This window comes from Thermobia domestica, chromosome 6 (assembly GCF_964235325.1).
Source record: "Thermobia domestica chromosome 6, izTheDome1.hap1.1, whole genome shotgun sequence".
NCBI classification, from domain to species: Eukaryota; Metazoa; Arthropoda; class Insecta; order Zygentoma; family Lepismatidae; genus Thermobia; species Thermobia domestica.
The window spans coordinates 71,545,831-71,556,309 of NC_137459.1; the positions used below are offsets into that span (position 1 = coordinate 71,545,831).

At 34.3% G+C, this 10,479-nt stretch overlaps 1 long non-coding RNA gene across 1 annotated transcript in view; it reads left to right on the plus strand.

Moving 5' to 3' along the window:
- Positions 1-597, plus strand: part of LOC145687687 (uncharacterized) — a 33,638-nt gene extending 33,041 nt beyond the window's left edge. The window contains exon 3 of the long non-coding RNA XR_014131711.1: positions 117-597. This is a non-coding gene — a long non-coding RNA (uncharacterized LOC145687687). The remainder of the gene's footprint in view (positions 1-116) is intronic.
- Positions 598-10,479: the final 9,882 nt, after the last annotated feature.

Consider the following 10,479-nt stretch of genomic DNA (forward strand, 5'->3'; position numbering starts at 1 on the left):
GAAACGTCGTAAAATCCACTTTCACTTACATCTCAATTTTAGATTTTTTGAAAGTAAATGTATTGTTCATATTAACGTTGAACAGAATTTTAATTTTGCGAATTATTTCTTTTCAGGTTGATCACAACCGAAGATGGAGATTTTCTCAAAATTCGGAAAGAAAATTGATTTGTTTGAAAGAAAGTGCAACGTCGACGTTTTTCTCTTTTCCTTAGTAAGATACAATGGAATCTTGGGCGCTTTGTTAATGTTTTCCGTAGGTTATATCTTTTTCGAAAATGATGTTATTTGTCGGGGACTTGATGTCCTTCCACTAAATGATGCTCACTGTGCTTGCTCGAACGAAGCGTATAATTCCATCTCCTTTCTTCGTCACCCGATCTCATGGATTACAGCAGAGGTAAACCAAGTATTTGATGATGCAGAAATTAAACCTAGAATTCAAAGCTACTTCAAACTGATGCCGTTCGTCTTCATGATACAGGCCATTATTCTGTTACTCTCACATTCCATGTGGAGACAATGGGACAATAAAAAAGTTTCTAATCTTATTGCTGCCATGAGGAAAGTCCCTCTTACCGACAAACTGATAAATGATGTTGCGACATTATTAATTACAAAAATTCGCAATTTCAGGTCGTACGGAATGGTATTTTTGTTGTATCATGGCTTTGAGGTAATATGCGCTTCTATTAGTTGCATTGTGGTTTGCGCTGTGGGTACAGATCTCTTTAGGTATTATTTCAGTAGCAACCAGTTTAACATCAATGAGTTTCCGAGCGGTGAAAATGATGTTCCAAACTTCGTTCCAGATTACACCGTTTCTTGCACCTCAACTACTGGAAATATCACCAATTCAACCATCTTCATCTTACCCTCGAACGACATATACGCCAAAATCGTTGTAGTTGAAGCGTGTCTTTCTTTTTGCGTCGTTGCAGTCACCAGCATTTACCTTACCTTCAACATTTCATTGTCATGTATGATTAAGGCTCGGGCGATGTATTTAGGGTATGTTACGAAGTGCAACAATCGCTATGCTGTATACAACTTAGCTAATGCATTGTCATATGATGAGTTTGTTGTACTGATTATTATTTGCAAGAAAATGAAATCCTTATTTCGCGGGTACTTTGTGTCAGAGTTATCAGTTTTGCTCCCAGTCTCTGGTAAATGGAATAATGCCGCGGATGTTAAAGCAGATGGTAACACATGTGATAACGATTGTCATGAGTATGACACGGATGATGACACAAATGATGTACATGAAGGTGACACAGATGCAGATACTTATAATTGTGCCGAGAACATGAATATTCCAAATGAAGACAAAACGTGTGATGAGAATTCTGGCACAGATATCTATTCGGTAGAGCTGGACTCTGATGGGAAGCAACCTGCTTTAGGGATCGTGGAAATAACTACGGAACCATGTTTTGACAGCGCTTGTGATGTATCCTCAGCATCCACAACCCTTCTATGCGAGATGGATGATTACCTACATTATGCAATACCTGAGGAAATAGTCGTTACGGAAGAAGATTTTGTCAAGTACAAACGTTCAGTATAGCAACGAGAGAGAGTGATTGAGGATGAACATTACGTAGTCGAATATGAGGTAGACGATGAGAATGAATATTATGATACTGAATTTTGCACATGCTACGATTATCACTGTTACCTTCACTAGAGAATGCGATGCTTCTTTGCCGTAGAGGATTTGTCAGAAATTGGTGGCAAAGCTATGATTAAGGGTAGTGAGATCCTTAGTTTACTGTTGGTAAATATATACATGTTAAGAGATGTTAATATGTTGCTAATTGCAGTATGTGTGTCGTGTTATTGTTGAAATAAAAATTTGTGTAGTGCAGAACACATTTGATGTAGTCAAGAGCGAGTGCCTCTCTTGCCTTTTACTGGAAAGTTCGTGAGTTGTTTAATTTATAAAGCAAGTAGCAATGTCTATAACTTACCATGCTTGTGCTGTTTCTGTTATTTTCCTTTTAAATTGGCCAACGTAATATTTCGTACTAATTTTCCTTTCATTAAAAACAACTTAATTAATTGAAAATATTTGTAATGTAATTTTCTTAACAACATATGTACAATGCAAAACCCAATACTTCTTTTTCAGACCAAAATAAGATCATTGAAAACAGTCATTACGCATTTTGTAATTATTAACACTTTAAACGCAACTTTTTGTGCCTTTTTACATTTTGTTTACATGTTACAATGCTTGAATATTGGTTATTCGTAACACTTGAAGTTTCAGAATGGCAATGATGTTAAGTTCTGCTATTTTCAAATAAGTAGACACTTATTATTGAAATTTTAATTCACACACTGATGTACTGAAAATAGTTATTTGTAAAACTTGTGCCATGTATGATTGTATACGAAGGAGAGGAAATATTTTCAAAATATGTGTTCTCAGAAATACTACGGTTTTTTTTCGAATACATTATGTATGACAATTTGTAGTCAATTTTATATGCTTTTAGTATTTTGCACACTGCAAATATTTTACTATTATTTTATATGTACTGGATTTAAAATAATATCCGCAAATGTTGGACGCGGATTTTTGTACTATTATTTCAGTGAATCTTTTGGCTTCAGCATATAGTCTTTTCTTGTGTAGTTCATTCAAAAAAAATGTAAGTTTTACTTCTTCTTTTAATAAAATAGCACAGACCAGTAATCATGATCATTTCCTCATGCCAGCACTAAACACGTTTATCTATGTTAATTACGTTTGTAACATACTTAGTTTTAACTTAATTCCACTAAACAATTTTACCTCTGAATCTCATCTTTATATTTGGCAATCAACTTGAGTAGTTAGAGTGCATCCTTCAAACAGCAACAAAACAAGAAATATAGAAACGTGTGTGCTTTCTCTCTTGTAGATCAGTGCCTCAAAGATGCTCCGACGGCTTATATTTGGTCTCTGTGTCATGTAAATGTTTCGAAACTGTTCAAAATTATTTTGGTACAATTGTACCTATTTGGTAATGCCAGAGAATTGTTCGGAATAGCCTATATAAGAGTTTAGATGTACATCTTACACACTTGAAAAACCTCCACCACCCATTTTTTTTAACTATCTATATTCTTATTCATAGACAGAATTAAACCAAATAAATATGTATTTTTTGGGCTATTTCAAATATTGTTTCAATTCGAAATGTTAATATTCCTTATATACAGTAGCAAAGAATAAGGCATGAAAAGAGGTAGAAACGAAATTTCTAGGGTTTTGTTTCAAAAAGTATCGCGTAGTCTAAAGAAGACGTTTAATTAATGAAATTATTAATGAAATGAGAATGCGGGAGGAAACGAGATCTTTAGAAAAGAAACGCAGACATGACGTTATGTACAACACGCTCACATGGACTTTGATTTACCTAGGGACCCCTGGCACCGGAGGTGAGCGCTCTACTATTGTGCTACCGTGTCTCAAGGTGAGTGGTAATATCTTTTTGAAGAAGACTTGACATACCTTGTTGGGTTGGTGTGACCTTCAGATTGTGTACACAAAAAATTATGTAAGGCGGCTATATCAGTATGTTCATTTGTGTAATTTCAGGGCACGATGCAACTACTAGTATGCATTGTGTATTTTCATTTACGTTCTTATTCAATACCCAGGCTACAAAGGACACAATCATAATCACTTTGCATAGAACAGACCATACACTATCACTTTCAAGGAAAGTAGACAAACCAAACCACGAGACAGATGTTAGTAAGTATTTTCAATATAATTGCAGTTTCTACTCCGAAATATTTTTGTTGTTTGTTCTGAAAGCGTCACTTCTTTTAATAGTGAAAACAAAACTTTCCTCTAAACAAAGAGCGCAAATAACAATTTAGTTTGTTATGTAGAAGCTCATCGTCCCTTACAACATCGAGGATATATGAGACGTGGACATAAGCAGTTTAAAGTGGAATCCGAACCTTCATAATACGTTTATAGTTCAACTCCCTCTCTCTCCCCGAGAATCGAGCCCGAGATCCCGTGCACCAAAAGCGCTTGCATTGAATAATTTATCTGAGTATTTATTATTATTTACCAAACATTCCAAACCAAGACCAGTGATTCTCAACATTTTTGACTAACGACGGCACACTTTACTGATCGTTCAGGAAATCGCCACACACTTCTTTGATATTATTATTATCACCTTCATTATTATTATTATTATTATTATTATTATTATTATTATTATTATTATTATTATTTTTATTTTTATTTTTATTATTATTATAGTGAAACCAGTTAGTTTTTATAATGGCTGTATATAGCACTGAGCATTATTGCTACCGCTGGAGGTGTAGACTGCTACAGTCTTTCTAGATTTTAAATAAAAATTATTAAATTTTTAAATAATTTTTAAATTCTAAGATTTCGCATCAGACCTGAGGGAACAGCGTGACATACCAGTGTTGCGATACATCTGTTAAAAACCACTTATCACTGAGTCGTTCACACTATTATCAATACACTTGTAATCTGAAATGCACAATATGAATCCGACCGTAACGACTCTAGTTTGCAAATTATCCAGTTCCCTTAATTTAATAAAACATTTTTATTTTACATTTACGTTTTTTTTCCTAATTGTAGATATGTATAAAATATAAAATCGATCGTACAGTTTCATTTGCACTCTCTTTCCCAGTGGCCTAATAAAAATCTGCATTGGTCATTGAACCGGCAGTAGCTTTCTCTTTGCTTGCAAAACTTCTTGGGACAAAACTTGAGAGCAACACCGTGTTAGAACTGGAATAGTCAATTTGAAACTGACTTGATTTTTTATTTATTTATTTATTTATTTATTTATTTATTTATTTATTTTCCTTTTTCTGTTGCTTTAGTGTCTTACTATAGACCCCTGATTTTAGGATTGTATACCCAGATCAACATGAAGTACAAGGATGATTTGTGTTTCGTTTCCTGTGAAGAACTAAACTTAAATAAAACAAAATAAAATAAAACATCACGTACCTTTTGGTATAATATAGTAAATACTCTTAGAAAACATGAATTTATAACGACAAATGGTGAAATGAGCAATTGTACAATGTTTGAAATAATCTTAAACATATATATATATATATATATATATATATATATATATATATATATATATATATAATTTTGAACACCAGGTATATCAGCTCGCGTCCTGCTTGGGAATTATAATTTATATATGCAATGCAATTAGATTACAATAATTGTTTTCTTTTTTTCTTTGAAACAAAAAGAAAAATATCCATTTATAAGGCACCTAAAAGAACTGTTTAAGACGACCAAACATAAAACAAACATTTTGTTTGAGAAAATATCAAACCATCCTGAGATGATCCTTATTAAGTAAAATTATTGCGAATCACATCGTTCATATACAGGAACGTTCTACTCTGAATAACAATTTCCTTGTTTATCCGACTATAAGACGACCCTGTCCCGAATTTAGAAGAGATTTCTCGTATTTTTTATTTTTAATGAATCCTACATTAGAACAAGAATTTTAGGAATGATCCAAAAACTGGATCAAGATTTCGATTGTGGTCAAAATTAGTTTTTTAATTAGGGCCACAAAAGTTTGTAACGGCCCCTAAATCGAGTTTTTTTTTTTTTTTTTTACAGAATAACCACATCATAGTTAAGTGATAATTTTGGTTTGGCTACACTATATGTAGCTTTCAAAACATAGAGCGTACAAGAAAATGTTTGATTGTATGAAATATATTGAATTTTCTGGATCAGGGACCACAAAATTTTTGAAAGATCCCTAAATCGAGTTTTCGTATTATTTTTGTGGAATAAGCACATCTTACTGTAAATTGTTAGTTTTGGTTTGGCTACTCTATATGCAGTTATCGAGATATAAGGTCTAAATAAAATTTTTGCCTGAAATATATTGGATCTTTTAATCAAAATAATAATAATAATAATAATAATAATAATAATAATAATAATAATAATAATAATAATAATAATAATAATAATAATAATAATAATAATAATAATAATACTATCATCATTATTATTATATATTAATAATAATAATAATACATATTTATATAAAATATCTTAACCCCTTACCGCATGCCCTGTCATATATGGCACATCCCCTTTTTCACTTTAGTTTTTGTGTGATTTATCAAAGGCACCAAATGACTGTTTCGTCTGCTGTGTGAGATACAGACGTGTATGAATAAGATATTTAGGTGTCATCTTGCATGTTCTTTGTGAGTTTTATTAGGCGGTTAGACGTTGACATGTGATTTTGGTGAAACAGTGGATTTTTATCAGTGAAAATAATTTTTGGCTAAACATTGTGCGCACTTTTTCCGAAGAACTGAGAGTATAGTATAGATATAGTACCCTTTGGTATAGTATATATATCACTGCATGAAATGATATATATAGCAAGATCCATTCCCTGTACACTTCTAGGAAAGTTTACCTTACTGCATAGTGTGTCATATATGGTACGTACTTATTTCTCATCGTAATTAAGCGAAAAATCTAAAATTGAAGTTTAATTTATTTTTCAAGTTTCCATATGAGGATTTAGAATACTGATTGTTTTTTTACTAAAGGAAAAAAAATCATGCAGAAAGGGGTTAAGGTACACATTAAAACGTTAGCATTACTTATTGTAAATGCCAATTATGGCAATGAAAGAACAAATGCCGGTAAAACACTGTACAGTAAATACGAACAATTACGATAGTTTACGTTATATGCATTTTACCGCATTTAAAATCAAAACATAAAACACTACATCAATAGCGAGAAGGCAAGTTATTACATAACGTAAAAGCATTGACCTCAACTACCAGAGTTTACTCTCCTAATGTAACACGATCCCTGTAGTGTTCGAATAACTAATAAAAAAAGTAAAACGAAAAATATACATTCTTAGTTGAATACAGTATATTCCTGATCATACTATACAGCATTGCTGCTCTCTCTCTCGCGTACACACACACACACACACACACACACATATATATATATATATATATATATATATATATATATATATATATATATATATATATATAAGAAACAAAATAAAAGTTAGCTGTTCTATTTGAACAAAATTGCATGAAATGCAAGTTTTTCCTCTTTTCTAGTCCTTGTAAGAAAATGTCAATTTGTTGTTTAATTGCATTTCTCCGTTTTCTTCTTGTTACTACACAAAATATTTTGTGTCAGGAATGTGATTCGTTGTTTTTAAAAGTATATAGTTTTAATACGATCAGAGATACACAAGAAAGAAAAAAATCATTCACATTCAAGGAAAACTCAAAAAGTTTTGTTCAGCAAATTTTCATACATGAACAACTACCTGTGACGGCGCTAGTATCGCCGATAAACAGAAATGGCGTCGGCAGTCGAAAAGGCGCCGTGCGTGTGGTGGTTTGCACAGGGAAAAAGTTTGTTCAAGTTCAACGAAATTTTCGATGTGTTTACCACAAGGATTCTCCATCACGCAATAGTATCCAGGCGTGGAAGGATCAATTTTCATCAACGGAGAGTGTAGTGATACAGCACAGCGGTGATAAATCGCGTGTGTCAGAAGAAAATGTGGAAGCAATAAAAGAGTGTTTCTAACGTAACCCGAGGAAGTTAATTCGCGCAGCGAGCAGGCAATTGGCAATTCCAAAGTGAGCAGCGCACGATATGATATACAATCGATTACGCGCGTAAGGTGCAATTGTTGCAAGAAATTAACCCCAACGATAAGCCACAGAGAATAGCATTTGCTACTACAATTCTGACAGTATTGATTATGACCATAATTTCCTATTGAACGTCGTTTTCTCTGATGAGGCAACTTTTCACTTGTCTGGCTGTGTTATTAGACACAATGTTAGGATATGGGAATCTGAGACTCCGCATACGTACACAGAACATTCTAGAGACAATCCTAAATTGAATGTTTGGTGTGATTTAACACATAATGCAGTTATAGACCCCTTCTTATTCATAGAGCAAACCATAACAGGAAATGTGTTCTTCAACATGCTTCAACACTTTGCTATTCCCCAGTTACAACATTTGCAACCTCAAATGATATTCCAATTGGATGGTGCCCAGCCACATTAGAGCCTACAAGTGAAGGAGTATGTTGATACTGAATTTCCTGGCCAGTTAATAGGTTGTGATGGCTCCACGCTCTCCTGGTATTGCCTTGGAGTTCTTGCTGTGGGAGTAGGTGAAAGACCTTGTGTATTCTGGTGAACAGGTGCGTAATCTTGATGAACTAAAGAACCGTATTAGGAACGCGATTGCTTCAGTAACACTTCAGATGTTAGAGAATACGTGGAGAGAGATTGAGTTCAGGCTAGGTATTGTAAGAGTTACAAATGGAGCTCACGTGTAGTTACACTGAGTTAGAATGACTTATAAGTAAGACCGAATATACTTTTTGAGCTCTCCTTTAAAATGCATGTTCTTTTTTCTGTATCTCTAACCATATTAAAACTATACACTTTTAAAAACCGTCAGACTCATTCCGGACACCCTGTAGATTCAAGATTCTAATTGGTGCATTCAGTGTACAAGGGAACCAAGTCCATGTTTCGGTCATTTTCTGCGTATTTTATGTTTAAGTTCTCTTTTTGATGCTCCTTTTGAGAACTTAAAAAAAAAAAGATTCATATCCAGGTACTGTAAACAACTTATAATGTGAAAATATTTTTTTTAAAAAAATAATTAAAACAGTGTTACATTTTACACGCATTTAAACATACCGTTTGAACTTCATGTCTTTTTCTAACAACTTTACTATTTAGACATGATTGTTTTTTGCTCTGAACGGCCCAATTATATCAGAATTTCTACGCGGGGGAAAATAAATTATTTCACCTTAATGTCACACGATGACCCCCTTTAGGCTAAGGGAGACGGATGAGTAAGGCAAATGAATGATGATGGAACAATTGCTGGAATGATAATGCGGGAGGAAGCAGGAGTACCCCCAGAAAACCCTCGAACACGATACTGTCCACTAGAAACTTGCTTGGCTGGGGTCGTCGAACCACGAATATCACGCAACACGGATAAGCGCTCTACCACTGAGCCATCGCGACCCTCTTTAGAGAGAGAGAATTTACCTCTGGAGTACTATGAGATATCAACAAGTTTTCTATTGGTGTACTTTTATTAAGTCACGATGGTTAGGTGTATTTTTTAAACAGTTGTCATAGAAGACAACAAATTTTTAAATGAAAAAAGCAAGTTTTTCTATCCAACGAAATCGAAGGGAATCTTTATGGTAAAAGTTTTTTTTTTTCAACACCCTGTCTAGAAATGGCTCCTTCCACAGACGAGATAGCAAAGAAACACAGGTGTCTGCTCGCGTTTCCTTCTGGCCCGGAATCAAATCATGTGTGAGATGGGACCCATCGACCCAAGTTGATGAAGGTACTGCCGAATGGTTTGCCACACTGAAATGTAGTCTCAGTTTCTCACATGTCTGGTTACTGTTGGCCCCAATTGCTGTCTGAAGTTCTTCATTGTGTACATGTGTTGGTCTTCCGGCATCTGATGCGTCTTCGAGTATTTCGTCACCATCCTTAAACTCGTTAAACAACCTTTGCACTGTCCGCGTAGTCACGACACACTCACACGCCCTTATCACGCTCTGTGGAGGTCCCATGTCCACTCTGTCCTGACGCAAGTTCACGGTGTAACTGAACTACCACAACCAGCTAATATTTTGGATAAACGCACACCAACAACTGACCTTCGCCTTATGTCCATTTATATCCAACTCACGGTGTGAGGGCCAATTGAACACAGACCTCCACAAAAAGCGACATAACGTTTTTGGTTAGCTTTATATATACAATCTTTAATTTTACGTCCCATGATAAGACTTTGGCTAAACGAGGCTGATCAGAAAGGAAATATTGTGGAAGAGCTGGTCCAATGAGGACGTGTGATGGCATAGAAAGAACCGACGATACTTTCCACCACAAGCCACGGTCTAAATGCGAACCAAAGACATGTTCTACCAGACTTGCACACTCCATCCAGAGTTACCGTAGCCCTATATCAAGTAACTTCTAACTGAAAAGAAAGAGCGGTAGGCCAGTGATAGAACGTTTACATCTGGCACTTTTAAATGATTTTCTCAAAAACAAATGCAACTATTTTGTTCATATTTCATAAATAAATATGTCATTAGTAACGTGATAATATAGCGCAATTTATTTAACTTGAAACACCTACGAGGTGTAGTTTACCCCCTTTTCTATCTCTATGCCAATCTAGGCGGTTTTGGCCATATTTCATAAATATGTCATTAATGATCTGACACACATTGGTACACAATGTTTGATACGAAAAATCTGTCACGTGTATTTATTCTTGGGGATAATTTTTTCTTTAAGGAAAAAACTCGGTTGATTTTGGTCATATTTCGTAAATAAATATTTCATTAATAA